The sequence below is a fragment of the Myotis davidii genome, unplaced genomic scaffold, assembly GCF_000327345.1.
Source record: "Myotis davidii unplaced genomic scaffold, ASM32734v1 scaffold562, whole genome shotgun sequence".
Classification (NCBI taxonomy): domain Eukaryota; kingdom Metazoa; phylum Chordata; class Mammalia; order Chiroptera; family Vespertilionidae; genus Myotis; species Myotis davidii.
Window position 1 is genome coordinate 952,764 of NW_006293953.1, and position 17,255 is coordinate 970,018.

Here is a 17,255-nt window from a genome sequence, read left to right on the forward strand (position 1 = left end):
ACTTTCTCTCCACATGGGCTTCTCCCCAGGCTGCTTGGGTGTCCCCATGACAGAAGAAGTAAGTCAAGGAGCAGCCGTGGAGCTGCAATGCTTTTTATGACCTACCCTTAAAAATCACACTTCACTTCCACACATTCCTCGGTGTTAAACAGATCGGCCCCGATTCAATCTGAGAAAACACTACACAAAGGCGAGAAAATGTGGGAGGGGGGTCATCTTCAGTGCTGGTGATTACACCTCCTTACTTCCACCATATGTCTCCCCTATATACTATAGCAGGCTTCAGAGAGCACCACGAAGGACATCTCTATTTCAAACAACATGAAGAGAACAAAAAAATCACCTGTAAGAGATCTGGGGGTCAGAGTGGGGGTTGTGCACATTCTCTCTTGCTAAACAAAGACCATGAGAGGGTGAAGGGATGAAATGATCACTGTGCTCAGGAAGCAAAGTAAACAGGTCTGTTCTATATTTCCAGAAGGCTACTTGAACACAGTATGTTAGGTAATGTCTTGTAAAATGACATTCCCTTTAGAAGTCAAAATTATATAAAACCACAATGGGGAGGCACATAAAATTAATAATCCAATTGAGAGTTGCTATCCCATGAGTACATTATACTATTTGGTATCACGTAATATGTTTTTTGTTCTACTACTAGAGGCCTGGTGCATGGATTCATGCAACGGTGGGGTCCCTCGGCCTGGCCTGCGCCCTCTCACAACCCGGGAACACACGGGGGATGTTGGATAGCTGGTTTTGACCCGATCCCACAGGCCCGATCCCGACAGGAGGGAGCCCCATCCTATGTGATGAGCGTCTGCCCCCTGGTGGTCAGTGTGCATCATAGTGACTGGTTGACCAGTCATTTGGTAGCTTAGGCTTTTATAAATATAGATGTTAATAAAATTCTACACTTTAATCAGTGACTTAGAATGAGAGCAAACTAACATGGGTTAAGTATCTTCTCTGTGCTGTGAAATGTGTAACACATTTAACAGACCTGGGAAGTAACTATTATAGTCCTTCTGCTACATAGCAGGAAATAGGCTAAAATGTTTTGATATATTATTTAAGATGATATAGCTAATAAGTGAAATATACAGAAGTGAAACTAGAATGAATTGGTCTCACCCTAATGCTCATGAAGTTTTGTGACAAACAAAATAAGGTATTCTCATTTTACTATCAAATTGATATTACTTTACTCTTACATTCTTAAAAAGATCTGTGATCTTAAATTATTTATTTACTTGTTTATTTTAGTATGCCCTTTAAAAACAAGTACATATTTAAGACATGCCTAAAATTGCAGGCTTTCCCTAACCTGGAAGGATATAGTGCAAAATAAAAGAAAACCTAGTCTTGAAATAACATTGTGTTGGGGTGCTTTTTATCATATTTGGAAGCATTTTTTGGAGAATGATATTATGCATGAAAATAAAATGGTGCATACACAAAGAAATTTAACTAAAGAATATTTAAATTACATCAGCCAGAAGCTACAAATTTTTTCTATAACGGAGATATAGAGGAATCTATTAAAAGCCAAAATATTCTCTTCAAAAAGTCTTTTAGACACACAGCTTATTTCCCATACGTTTTGTATGACAAATTATTCAATGTCATTCAGTTCTTGGAAAGGTATTTTATGATCAAGTAATGATTACTTCAGAGTGATGAGATTTGAAAAGTATGCAAATGTGCTCTTTGATTGAAGAGCCATTTACCTATGAAAAGCAACATTACTAGAAAACTGATACATTTAGAAGTAAATGACAAACCAAGTGAGTCTCGCTGTATTTTGCTGATTCTTAATCAGCAACAGAGCCAGAAACCCCAGTGCCAGGATCAGAAAATGGAAATGGAGTTAAGCATTGGAAAAGTCCATAATTTTTCCATCTCAGCAAAGAGCTAAACTGATCCTAACACTCTCACATTGAGACATACAAGGGCAATTGTCTCAGAACATGATCATAGCCTTCAGATCTCCATTCAGTGCTCTGTGATAGCTGCCATTCAAGGAAGATGCTTTTATGCTTTTAATATTTTATTTTTTCTGCTGCTGCTGTGTTCTGTGTGTTGTCATTATTGCAAATGGGACTTATTTAGCTTTGCATGCGGTTTACGTAAGGGATCTCTTCTAGGAAGCCATCTTTTCTTTCCATTACTAATTAAAATCCTTACTTCATGAATTCGGTGCAAATTCTTAGATATTTTCTGTCCACATTCCAATTGTGAGAAGTAGAGGATTTCCTAGGGCAGTGGTTCTCAACCTGTGGGTCGAGGCCCCTTTGGGGGTCAAATGACCCTTTCACAGGGGTTGCCTAAGACCATCAGAAAATACATATATCATTACATATTGTTTTTGTGATTAATCACAATGCTTTAATTATGTTCAATTTGTAACAATGAAATGGAGGGTCACCACAACATGAGGAACTGCATTAAAGGGTCGGGCATTAGGAAGGTTGAGAATCACCCTAGGGCCTTCAGCTTTGGCCACTTGCTTTATCATTGCAACATCCACCCCCCTAAACACCACCATCACCAATTAATGGTGCTCAGTATGCTGGAAAGCTAACAGTGAAGTGCCGGAGACCAATTCCAGCATGTCATAATTTCAAGAGTTTCATCAAAAAGGCGATGAGACTTGGGGACTCAACAGGGTTGAGTCACACATGTAGTCACCTGTTGGAAATGGCTAAAGGCATTTCCCCAAACCTGAATAGGAAACTGATTGTGGCTGCCAGACAGTTAAAGGGCATCTTAATCTACATGTTATTGCCTCCTACTGGCCAAACACCTGAACAGCCATTAGCTAATTCCCCCAAACTGACAATGCTTCTGTACCCTTTGAACCTTACCCTTTGAAGTGTATTATCTCCACCTTGCCTTAGGACAAATTGTGTTAATAAAAGCAAGGGTCCTAGACAAGGAGGGAGTCTTCAGTTCCTTTAGCTGAAGGTCCTCTGACCCTTAATGACTTTCAAAATTATATCTCGTCTCCAGACTCTTTATTAGTCTCTGGATTTCTATGTCATCTATGCACAGCCCCTTTTCCAGATTCCTGAACCCTTCTTGATGCTGGGACAAGAACCCTGGCAGTGAAGATCTTTTTCTTCCTTACTTTTTGGAATTAAAAATAAATAAAATCTGCATCCCCAGGAATAACATAATCAATATATCCATACTATCCAATAATATTTGCATAAGATTCTACTCTAAGTATTTCCATAGATTACTTACTAATGGAACCATGACCTATGTTTTGTATCCACAATAACAAAGTCTAAACATGATGGAGAACTTACATGGCATCTATACTAATAAAAGGGTAATATGCTAATTAGACCAGATAGACCAGGCATCTTCTGGTCGTTCTGTCATCCTTCCATACAAAGCCATGGTAGCTTTGGGGCCAAGGCAGAGGTGGTTTGGGGCAATCAGGCCATCAGGCGAGGGCAATTAGGGCAATCAGACAGGCAGGCACAGTGGGTAGGGGTGATCAGGCAGACAGGCAGGTGAGCGGTTAGGAGCCAGCAGTCCTGGATTGCAAGAGGGATATCCGACTGCCGGTTTAGGCCCAATCCCTGTGGGGTCCCAGATTGGAGAGGGTGCAGGCTGGGCTGAGGGACGCCCCGCCCCCTGCCCCCCACCCCCTACATGAATTTCATACACTGGGCCTCTAGTCATATTATATTATGTAATGTCTCAAAGCTTTAAGTTACTTTTTTTTTGTCTATTTAGAAAAATGAATCCAAATCAAGGTAGTTATTGTAGAGTATCTCCTGGTCTGTCAACCTCTAATTTATGCCAACAAAAACAAAATAATCAAACATATCAAAGCAAAAGGAATTTTTCTAAAAAAGTACTTTTGTTAAACTAAACAGTCAAAGCCCCTACCACTCTGTACCTTTATGTACTGTTATAGAATCACATTCATCAGAGGCAGCACTTATAAACTGTTCCCACCTATTGATAAGCAAATCAATCGGATTGGGAAAGAAAACAGCATACTAGATAGGATGTTAACTTTAGTTAGATGTTTTGTGAAATCTCTAAAATACTTATTTAACTTCCTCAAGCCTCTGTAACTTCATCTTGAAAATCAGAATAACTAAAATTACCACCCAGGCTTTCTGTGAAATTAAATACAGAGCACGTACAACATTTCTGAGCACAAAGTTTGTTCAGTGGATGTTGGTGCAAATTTTTGCCACACAGACCATCTGAGGATTTACCCAAACAGTGTATGTAACCCCAAGGGGGCCAAGTCAGCAAGCACATGCAGGTATTTCATTTTTATTGTAGTTTTTTAAATTTTCTTACTTTCTATCTCAATATTTTTACTTACTAGTATGCGTTGGTCTGTTTGCTTATTTAAATTTCGATGCATCACTAGCATAGTTAAACCAATCTAGTTTTAACCTCTGCTTTTAAACATTTGTGTGAAGTGGGAATATATAGAATTTAGTGGTTATTTGCTTGCTTTATACAAGTTTCTAACATCAACTTGTCAGCTCTAATACCTTTTCCAGCCCAAAACAAAAAATGATAGAATGATGAGATAGTGTTATTTTGAGGAAAAAAAATACTCCTCTAATTTATGCACCTATATGATCAGAGTTACACCTACATGATCACCTAAGGCAGTGGTCGGCAAACCCATTAGTCAACAGAGCCAAATATCAACAGTACAACGATTGAAATTTCTTTTGAGAACCGAATTTTTTAAACTTAAACTATATAGGTAGGTCCATTGTTATTAATTAGGGTCCTCCTAAGGCTTAGGAAGAGCCACACTCAAGGGGCCAAAGAGCCGCATGTGGCTCCTGAGCCGCAGTTTGCCGACCACGGACCTAAGGGAAACATCTTAGAGCCATTGCTGCTTACATTTTATTATTTGAGTCTAAACTGGGCAGTGGTAAAGCAATATTGTGTTGTTGAAAGAGCGCAGGTTTTGAAATCAAATTGGCCTATCCTGTCAGCAGGAGTTAACAATTATAATTTCATTCATGCCCCCTCATGGCTCTGAGCCTAATTCTCTGATCATATTATAAGTTTAATAACACACGTTTGCCGTGATGATATTGTGCCTATGCAGCAAACATTTCCCAGGAACTGCTTCTGTTTTCCAGATTCAAGCCTTCCCAACCTTGGCTCTGAGCCTGGCAGGCAGCAAAGCTGAAAGTGCTGGATAAGACGGATAATGCCTTTGTCATCTTCAATGATAATTGTGTGTCATTGGAGTTCTTGTAGGTGAGAGGCAATAGACTGAAGGGAATGTTCCCTAGTCCGCGTCCATTCTTTTTGTCTTTCTATTTAAAAGTTCATTGTAGTCTACAGGCATGTAAGTCATGTGCATTTAAAAAATCAAGCATTTGTAAAATTACAAAAGTGAAAGGAAAATGATCCAAAGTCTCACTAGAGGGTGGGGCACAAGTAGGTTTACAGTTGTGAGTATGCGAAACGCAGAGTTTATTCTTGTATTATTATTTATTTTTTGTATTATGTATTTTTTCATATAGACAACTGTAACACCTACTTTTTCTCATCCCATTATAAAAGAAATGATTTACATTTCAGTGATGGTTTTCCTCAAAAGTATAGCATTATGATGGTAAATCTATCTCTGACTATCTCTATATAATATACACGCAGCACTGTGAACCTGTTTCACTTTATGCCGTAGACAAAAATGCCAAATACATATCCATATTATCCTTTTTCATGATTGCATTATTTTATTTTGTATGAGTTCACTTGAAAATATTTCATCAAAGCTCTCCTGAAATATATTTGTAAAATAAAGCTCAGAGAAGAAGGAACTGCTTAGCTGATGATTATTTAAAAAAAAAAAAAAAAAGAAAAAAAAAGCAACTGAGGTCTGTTGGCTTTCCAACCATTTGCCCTGAGTACAGGACACAGGCTTGCTCTCCTCAAATGACGGCATTTGCAGTCATTTGAATGCACATCACTGACCCAGACAAATCCTTCCAAAAGCAGGGTTCATGCTGTGGGTTCAGTACTATTCATCTTTGCCTTCTCACTTATTGAAAACAGGTTCTCACCAATATACATGTAGCTCAAGGACCTATAAAGACCCGTTTTACATAATTTTGAAAGTTAACATGGAAAATTCCACCACAAACATGCCCTCAGCTGCTCTAGGAGACCCACTAGCCCTAGGCTCAGTTTGCATCGAACCAAAATGAGCAGTTAGAACAACAATGCAATGCTCCCCGGGCGCCTGGCATTGTGCAGGCCCAGCCAGAAAGTGCATGTTGTGATGGAACACCCACTGGGCCTAATTACTCTCTTTTCTGTATAGAAGAGCACAGGCTGTGCCACCTGTGGGAGTACTGAGGACTCAGAACGCCTTCTGCCTTCCGTCCCCTCTCCTCCCACTCTCTGCCCACAATAGGAATTCTCCCATCGGCTCCCATTTCACAAGGAGAGAACAGAATCTTTGGTAATTGATAGTCTCGGTTCTGGCAGCGAGTGGAGCAGAAGCCTGCAATTGTAACGCCTCCGTTCACATGTATTTCACAGAGTCTCACTGTGTAGTACATGACTTTGGCTCCTGGCAATGCTATGCATGAGTGATGGCCACAGGGTCCTGTCCTCCACAGCCCTGCTCAGCTCCTGTCGATGCAATGCCTGTGGCTTACTTTATGGAGTCGGTCCATCTCTTACTTGCTCATTCCCTTTTCCTGCTGCCTTCTATTGTTCCTGCCTTCATTGCTGGGATTCCTCGAAGGTACAGCCTGGCCCAGCCGTGGGCAAACTATGGCCCGTTTGAAATGAATAAAACTAAAAAAAAAAAAAAAAAAGACCGTACCCTTTTATGTAATGATGTTTACTTTGAATTTATATTCGTTCACACAAACACTCCATCCATGCTTTTGTTCCAGCCCTCCGGTCCAGTTTAAGAACTCATTGTGGCCCTCGAGTCAAAAAGCTTGCCCACCCCTGGCCTGGCTGCCTTCCCAGCCTGGTGACCATCACTGCTTCTCTATGACCGTTTTATCCCTTTATGCCAAGCCTGTCTAGTCACTGTTTCCCAGAAGCAAATCCTAACACCTCACCTTTCATAACGTTACTACATCCTCCACAAATGCTTTCATTCCTCTTCTGCCTATGTGAATCCAGTCCTTTTACACACCAAATTAATATAACACCTGCTGGCTAAAGAGATCTAAATTACTTGGGGTTTGTTGATGTCTCATTTATTAGTAGCACTTACTTGCAAAAAAGTAAATATTGCTATGGGCAATTTTATTTATTATTATTGTTTCTGTTATTATTTGCTAATGCCACCCAAGGATTTTTTTCTTCCCATTGCTTTTTAGAAATAATAGGAGGGAGGAAAAGAGGGAGAAAGACAGAGAGAAACATAGACGTGAGAGAGACACATTGATTGGTTGTCTTTCGCATACACCCTGACCAGGGCCCAGATCAAACCTGCAACCCAGGTATGTGTTCTTTTTTTTTAATATTTTTTATTGATTTTTTACAGAGAGGAAGGGAGAGAGATAGTTAGAAACATCGATGAGAGAGAAACATCGATCAGCTGCCTCCTGCGCATCTCCCACTGGGGATGTGTCCGCAACCCGGGTACATGCCCTTGACCGGAATCGAACCCGGGACCCTTCAGTCCGCAGGCCGACGCTCTATCCACTGAGCCAAACCGGTTTTGGCAGGTATGTGTTCTTGACCAGGAATTGAACCCATGATCCTTTGGTGCACAGGCTTACACTCTAACCACTGAGCAACACCAACCAGGGCTGGCCAATTTTATTTTTTTACTGTTATTTTTTTTAGCTAGTAAAAGAATTGTCCTTTAACTCTAGTGCTTCAATTCTGATGTATCTGCTCTTAGGTGTTCAAATATACTGATTAATTTTTTTTGGACCAGAGAGTTTCACCCTCTAATGAGACAGCCTTTCACATTTCAGTGAATTAAGAAGAGTCTTTTTTGTAAGTATTTACAAAGAGTACCATCTTTAGTTTAATATCTTATTTATACTTGGTCTGTGTCAGCCATTGGAGGCTATGAACACCAATTAGCACCTGTGAATGCAGGTTGTACCTATAACAATCAAAGAATCTCAGATAAGATGAGGAAGTAGTTTTAATGTATTTGGTAAGAACAGAAGACATAACTCTCTCCAAAGATCTCATAGGGCCTTTTTTTTTTTTTTTTTTTTTTTTTTAAAAAAAGTTTTTTTTAATTTTTTTTTTTTTTACCAAAGAGGACTGGGAGAGAAACCAGACGGTTTAATATGAAAGTAAAATGTTGAACTTTTAAACAGTCAAGCTGGTTTAATACCAGAAATATTTAAAGAGGCCTTTAGCTATTTTGCTGTTCTCATATTATAGGCAAACAGTCATAGTTTATCTTCTTCCGGGCAGCTTTAGGGTCTTCTAAGCCAATCTCAATAGGTAAATATCAATTGTTCAGTCATAAAAGTCCATAAAAACCAGAGTTCCAGAAAGAGCATTATGTTTTGCATAGAGTAATGTGTTTGTGTTTTATACGCCCTATGCAGTGAAAGAAAGTGTGAATCCCAACAATGTGATATATCAGTGACTCGCTGGGGCACTTAATAATATTAGTATTATGTTTCAATCAAGTCCACACTACATTTATTAAGGAACTTTATGTGATTTTCTTTTTCAACTTGAAGCTAACACATTGCTAAAAACAAAACAAAACAAAAACCTCCAAGTAAATGTGTGGCATCAATCCTTGTGTAACAGCTGACGTTTACAACAGCACACCATGGGGCCTTATCCACAATGACTTGACATGACTTGATGGGCAAACAGGAATTGAGAGGGCTACATGAATTCCCAGTTTCAATTTCCAGCAACCCAGACAATTCTATAGAATAGAAATTAAAGCAACTGTACATTATAAGCATGGCCCCAAATCCATTTACTTTGTTAATCACGCCTCAACTAGTATCCTTCAACTAACTCCTGGGAGGTGAAGAGACAAGCTTCAATCAATTCCATTCTAAGGACACTCAGGATATCATTCCTCACCCAAATGGGTGTACCTTTTATCCTTTTGCTCAGGGAAAACATATTTAGTCCGCTTTTTCTCCATGAACAGATTATCAACCTAGAATCACTATCACTGTGAGATGTTTAGTAATCTGATAAATGAGCACATGGGTAGTGTTTGTTTGTTTGTTTATTTATTTATTTATGTGTAAGTATTCCTCAAATATTTTGTTAAAAATCAGCAACAGAAAGGCATGTTGTTATATTTGGGTATATTCTTTTATAAGAGAATATGAAAATCACAGATGATGCTTTTGAGTGATTATAGTGTTCCATATAATTAATTTTAAATTCAGATTTTTGGACAGCTCCAGACTTGGTTATCCTGCACATATACTATGTTCCTTTTGTACAAGACTGATGTAACCAACAATGAAGATGCTCTATCCAGGTCCTCTTGGATCTCTTTTGTATTTCTGTAAGCCTTGCCCTGAGCTGTTGTTAATGGTCTGTTCTGTGACTCTTTTCCTATGGGTTGCTCTCAGGGGACTGTGGTCACTTTGACCTGCAAGCATGGAGATTTACATCTGTTTGGTACAGGCCTTAGACAAGGATACAAAGATTGACAAGTTGGGGTGTGAGAGTGCAGGTCCCTGGCCTCAGAGCATGGCCACTCCTACACAAATCTTATAATCCAGATTTCCAGGGAAATCAGCCAGAAGGCCTTCTATGATGCTTTGCCACCTATCGTGGCTCTGGGTGGCTTCCTAACCGTCCTTGTCCTGCTTCTCTTTTCCCTAATTTCCCTTGGAGGCTCTTCCTAATAAATCACTTGAATACAAATGCTCACTTTGAGTTTTATCTCTGGGGAACTTGAACTGAACAGCTTGTTTTGCATACAGATGTTTAGATATTAAGTATAATTCTTGGTCTACCAGCAATGATGAATGCAAAAATAATTTATTTTATTAATGAATCTTTGCAATAATAATTTTTGTTCGAGTTCCTTTTGGAGAGAACATGGGTTCAAAGTCAACATGGGCTGCTCACTAGCTGTGCAACACTGGAAAAATTAATTAGCTCTTGTTGCTTCAACTTCATTAGAATAAATTCCTAGAAGAATGTATTGAACATTAAATGACTATGTTGAGCCCAGTGCTTTCTTCATAGATCCCATTATAAAATAATTCTCTTTCTCCTAAGCCATCCCTTTACTTCTTGGAAAATGTTTACAAAAACTGTGATATATTCATCTCAGCATCAGTAGGAAAATCATTTAATTGTTGTATGTAGATTAGTCCATGTCATCCTGATCTTCTAAGGAAGACAGGGATGTCAAGAGGGTAGGAGGCAGAAAAATATAGAGTGTAGAGGAATTATGATCCTAAATATGTCACAATGAGCAATGTATCCTCCCTCTAATACAGAAAGCCAATGTTATTTTCCATCTTTTCCCTTCCAAGTGTGGTAGTTTCACCAGATTCAACTAGAAATGTCATTAAAGAAGCAACATTTTAAAAACTAACATTGAAACATGTTGAAAATGAGGACTATATTCTCATTCTCTACCCTTTACTTGGACAGCCCCAGAATATGCATCAGGTTCTGGTGTGGGAAGGGAGGCATGCTGATAATACCTTTGCAAAACAGTGACAATGTTTTCAGGCTGAAGTATTCAAAAATACATCTGCAAGGCCAAGAGGAAATATATTATGCAGAGTACAACAGGGCAAGTGCTGCTAACACAGAAAACCAAGGCTCCTTGCTAAAACAGCTTTAAAGTCTTCATTCCTCTTTTTTCTGTCGCTAATACATTTCCTAAGCTTTGCAATTATCACCCATGAGAAAAGCAGTGAAAACGCGCTACGCTTTTGGCAGCTCTCCTCAGCCTATCCTTGATAATAACAATGGTGATGGACAGGAGTTTTATTTCTGGAAGCATAGTCACCATGTAAAACCAAATTATCAGATTTCAGGGCTAAAAAGAACATTTTGTTGGATGTAATAGTTATAAATCATCCCTCTCTAGAATACTGAAAGTTGTGGCTTTTAGCAAAGAAATATATCAAATGTAGTTTAATATTGATTTTTTCCCCTTTGGAAATGCATTGCAACCAAGAAGACCCCAAAGCTTAGTAAATCTATATGTAATTCTTATGCAGGCTACAGTTACACTTTCCCCCTTATTTCATTGAGAAATGTTTGTGACAGTTCATTCAATTTGTTCTCCCAAACCTGACTTGCTATTTCTAGGAGTGCATTATGAGGGACTGTGGCCTCAGTTTTATTGAGAACATAAGAGTGTGTGTATTGAGGGATCCCCTGAGTGAATGCAGCACCCACAACTCCCCTACGAAGCTCCTTCCTGGAAGAAGTGTCTTATACACACGTTACCATTCTTTTCATGTGGGGTCCATCACTCAAGCCATGATTGACTGGACTATGGTTAAGTGCCAAGATAAACAAAGCACACTGATAGGCTGTAAAGATATCTTATTGAATTTTGTCTTGAAATACAGAAGAATATTAAATCTAATAATATAGACATATTAAAGACAATGGAAGGTGTAAGTAAGCCTCCATCTTAAAGTAGAATAAACTTCATATCAACTACCTTCCATGGAATTTGCCACACAATGTTTATGTTATTTCTATTGTAACAGAACTATGGGAAATACTGAGTTAAATTAAATTAAATGGATCTTTTCATTACAAAGTTTTTTAGAATGTTTAAAATGCCAATATAAATTTCAGATCTCTGTGAAAAGTAGTATTCCACAGTGTGGGTATACATCGGAGGCAGTTTTTTAAATGAGCTTGTTAACATAGCATAGAAGACTAGATTCTCAAGAATACAGCTTGGAAAATACTGAAATAGTGAGAAGAATACAGGAGAGAGATTGATTTTGAAAACAATTGATGGAAGAGTAGAGTTGGTTAAAATAGGGAGTGATGGCCCTAGTGGGTTTGGCTCAGTAGGTAGAGTGTTGGCCCGTGGACTGAAGGTCCCGGGTTCAATTCTGGTCAAGGGCACAAAGCTTGGTTTTAGGTACCCCAGCCCTGGTCAGGGTGCATGCAGGAGGCAAGCAATGTGTTTCTCTCACATCGATGTTTCTCTCTCTCTCTCTCCCTCTCCTTTCCACTCTCTCTAAACAAATCAATGGAAAAATATCCTCAGGTAAATCTTAACAACAACAACAACAAAATAGGGAGTGACAAACAAAGGTTGTAGGGGGAGAACACTATTGTTTTGGTTAAAACATCTTTAATGCCACTGAATTGTGTTTCACTTTTATGAAGAGTTGTTCTAAAATTGTGGAAGTCTTTCTTAACTGTGTCCTATTATTCTTATAAAAATACTCATCAATTGATTATATTGGATTAATACATAGCAATTTATCTAATCCAAAGCTTCAACTGCAAACAGATCCCTTTGTTCCAACTGAGTGACATCTGAATGGGGACCCGTAGTGAAGGCACAGGGTGTGGATAAACCAACTGCATAAGTGATCGTTGCCTTCTGCCTCTCCTTGAGCTACAGGCAAAGAGGAAAGGAGAGACAATGGTGCCGCTGGGGGTTGGAGCTTTCCTACCCCAAGTAGAACAAGGAGGTGGAGAATCTTCAGGCTGTGCTCCGGGAGTGACTGTGGCCTTCCATTCGGCCTAGCCAAATGACAGAAGATACTAATTGTCATTTTCTCTTTCCTTCTAAGAGAAACCCCTTCATGACCATCACCACCACCCTCTCACAAAATAATTGCAAGTGGCAATGTGCCCAGTTAAAATATTCTATTTTTCAGCTTTCTTTGTAGATTTGTATGGACAATGAACTATTAACCAACATAGAATGGTGGGGATCATTCACAAGGCCTTTTTGCTCTTCCACTTCTCCTTCTGCCTATTTCCCAGAATATGGGTGTGATGGCTCACATGTCAGCAGTCATACTGAGATCAGAGGAGAAAACCCAAAACTATTGTGCAAACCACAGGTGTGATCAATAGCTGCAGATCCAAAGCTAGAGTCCACCCTTCTCTAGACTTCTGACTGAACAAGGAAAAAGAACTCGGATACAATGATTACTCTCTTCGTATAGTCACTTTACTCTTAATTGAGTGTTTTGAAAGTGCTGTCCAGAACTGCCTAACCCAATTATTAACTTATACAAGAGAAGATAGCTAATGTCACTTGGTACAACGGAAAGCAAAGATTGGGGACATGATGCGATACCCCAGACTGCTCTGAGGCACTCATGTTCCTGACAACACCTTGTTTAATCTTGCCTCCTAATTAAAGTGTTCATACATATAGGCACAGGTAATATTTTAGATTATACAGTAAAATGTCTCTCATACTCTCAATTCAAACACAGCCTTTTCACTGGGGTCCTAACTGCTGCATTAAAGTCAGTTTCCATCAGCTTGTTTTATATTTGTCTTACAGGATCCCACTGCTTGAAGTTATAACTTTATCATGAAAGAGAGAACTTCTTTTTATTCAGTAACATTTGTTATCAGGACACAGGCACACGCACGCACACACACACACACACACACACACACAAAGTTGTCCCTGAGGCTAAAGATCCTGAATGTGTTAAATTCCATGCAACTTAAAAATGCCTAGCTAACACAGTGCAGAAACTAAATTTCTTCCTTAAATCACTTTTGGGGAACTGTTGAAACACATGAAAATAAATGAGGTTCTGGTTTTATTTTTTTCTCAGGAGAAGACCTGATTTAGTTTTTTTAGTAATATTTGGAGAAGAGATTACTGTATGCTAACTAATCTTGTAAGTTACATATAAGTCTTAGTGCAGAATATATTGGAGAGAAAACATGTCTTCTTAGAACAAACAAAGACAAGATATTTAAGGAGATTTTGATATAAAACAGAAGAGAAATTAGATGTACATGTTATTACTCTTAATTCTATAATACATGTCTATAGCTGTAAATAGCTACCTATTGACATAAATAGATCTACTGATATGTATCTGCAATCAGTATGTTGCAGAAACTTGAGTTTGTGCAACCCTGAAAGTCATCTATTTTTGTTACCCACTGTCACTTTAACATTTCTTTGCAGGGGCAGATTTCCCCTAAGCCATTGGTCTAGAACACTGGCAGATCCCCTTATCTTTGCATGCCACTTATGAATAATAAACATTATTATTTCAATGTCACTAAGAAATCTTAGTCTTGGTTATGAAAATCAGGGTACATTACTCATCACTTTGATTTTTATTCAAAGGTAAGGCCACTGAGCCAGGATTCTGAACCAGGGCCTTCGTTTACTAATCTCACTGGCCCCAGACCTCCTTGGCTTTGAGGTGCGGGAGGAGAGCAGGGAAAGCCAGCGGCACATCTTTCTTGCCTGACTTGTCTTTCATTCTGTTGACTTTGTGGTTAATTAAGAGAGAAGGCTGTTACATGGGAACATTCTTGGTTCCTCTGGAGGGTGCCCTGTGATTTCCTCTGATTTTGATTTGCAAACTGATTTATCTTCAACAGGCTGCTCCTCTTCTCACCTCAGGCTCACTTCTTGTGATCTCTCTCTCTCTCTCTCTCTTTCTCTCTCTCTCTTCGATTTCTTCTTTCTTCTTAGACTCTACTTTATTTGGTAAACCTCAGAAACTAACCATCAATTCACATCCACCCACCTCCTTCTCTCAGAAGAAGGCAGTTCCCCAGAGACAAAAAGGCTGTGGTTTGAGGATCATCCACCAACTCCAGGTTCTACACTCAGGCAGCCCATGGCCTGGGGATCAGGTCTCCAGACCCAAAGCTCTCAGAAGCAACAGAAACAAGTAAAAGGAAGCTCTCATTTCAAAGACGATGAACCCTTTCCTCCCTTCTTCCCTTGTCCCACAGTCTCCCCACACCCCCAGCCTAAATAAAAATTCAGAGGACAATGCATGCATGTGAACTATCTCTTTTAAAAGGCCCCATATTTTCTAGCAGAAGCCCTGTTACACAGGTTTTCTCCAAAACGGTGCCATGCAGTTTGTCTACCACTGGTTCTATGTTTGTCTCCAAGATTCATGTCACTGAACATGCTACTGGCGAGGAATGCAATCAGTTCTCCTTGAGCAACCCTTCACTCTAGATCTCCCTGCCCCAGGTTAATAGTTATCCTTCGCTTTTAGGATCCTCATACTAGTGCAACATGTCCATTGAAATAGATAAATAAAAATAGAAACGATGTAAAAGAACAGAACAAATGTTAACAGTTGGTTGACTAGGCTTGGTTTTGGTTACATGGAAGCTTCCATTGTCTTCCTTTATAGTTTCTAAATTTTCCACATAACACTGACAAAGATTATTGTCTCCTTGACCAAATTCTAGTCAGGTTCCTCTGAGTCCTCTTCCCCAGTAAGCCTTAACCCTGGCCTATGAAGACTGGGACAGCACTAACATAGCTCCTAACAACTCAAGGACACATGCTTAGAATGATCCTACACTCCTTACAGTGCCTGCCTGAGGAAAATCAAGACTTCCAAAAGAATTGACTATTTCAGCCAGCACCTGAAGACGGGGTCCCTGTCTCCCATCCTCTGTTGCAAGAGGGGGGCCTAACTTTAATAGGAAACAGTTAGCAAACCCAGACCAACTACTCTTTGCCCCTTTTTGTAATTTTTACTTCCTTGACTCTACTGAGCCTCCCGTCATTTCCTCCCTTTCCCCCCATTTGTCCTTTAAATTATCCAATAACCTCTGTACAAATCAAAGTTAAAATCAGTTCACGCTGGACTGTTTTTCCCTATTGCAATACTATACTAATGATTAAAATCTTTCCTTACCACTTTAACTGGTGTCCAACTTTGTTTGTTTTGCCAGCACACATTACATTTAAACAACAATTTAAAAAATTAGAATCCATACAAAATACAATGCATGTGATGATTAACTCCAAGTTTTAACTATATGATGCTAGTCCATTTACAAAAGATTTGGGAGAAAATTCTAAAGAGTGTCCACATAAGAAAAGTCCAAACCTTGTAGAGAATTTTTATGATTTCATTTGAGCCAAACTGATGACATGTGCCAGGGGCAAGATCTCAAAGGCTTTGGAAAAGAACAGTTTTGCAGCTTCTTTTATGCATTTGAAATTAAGGAGGGAATTTAAGGAAGATTACATGCAGGTAGAAGAAAGTAAGGCCAGAATTGGATTATAGGATAGTTAACAAGATTATGTGCTCTCTTGAGAGTGGTTATGGCTTATTTCAAAGGTGTGCTAACCTAGTCATACAGAAACAATGGACAGGGCTTGCTTACTGCAAAGATAAACCTTTTACTAACCTGCTACATTTTCTGGGATATGACTTCCCACCATGACCTGTCCAATTAGAATTTATAATCAGATCACCCTGTGTGTGCACTTTCCATAGAAACCCTTTTTTTTCTCATTCACAGAATGAAAGGAAATCAACTAATGAGTTTAGACAAGAAGCAAAATTTGAAGTCTGAGGAAGCATTTTAGCTCAAATGTGTGTTCAAAAACCAGAGATAAGAAAGAAGACAAATAACTTCCAAATAGCTAGAACATAATTTAGAAATAAATAAGAAGCCAATACTTCCAACTTATTTACATAGGTATCATCTTTAAACCCTAGCATATTATCTGGCATAGAGTCAGACTTAATAACTATATTTCTTATGAATAGGGAAATCACAGAGAAGGATTATTATTATATTTTTGGTTCAGTATGACAAAAAAAGAAAAGGAAATTATTGCTTTATCAAATCAGTGCTTTTGGCCTACATGAATATATTTTCTACATGTAGATACAGCATATGTAAAAAATAAACATCTTTCTATATCTTAAAATACATATACACAAGCACAGACACAAAAACAAATTATATAGGCAAGATATATTAAATAAATGTTTTTCCTCAACAAATATGCTGGAATCGAATTGTCTGAATCAAAAGTGAAAGCTTTTTAATGTATATGATAGAAAAAAATGGAGAGATAAAATTGTAGAATATATTTTCATTGATAAAGCATATTTTATGCACTAAAATAAATATTTCAAATATTAAATATGTAGCCCTAATTGGTTTGGCTCAGTGGATAGAGCATTGGCCTTTGGACACAAGGGTCCCAGGTTGGATTCCGGTCAAGGGCATGTACTTTGGTTGTGGATACATCGCCAGTAGGAGGTGTGCAGGAGGCAGCTGATTCAATGTTTCTCTCTCATCAATGTTTCTAACTCTCTATCCCTCTCCCTTTCTCT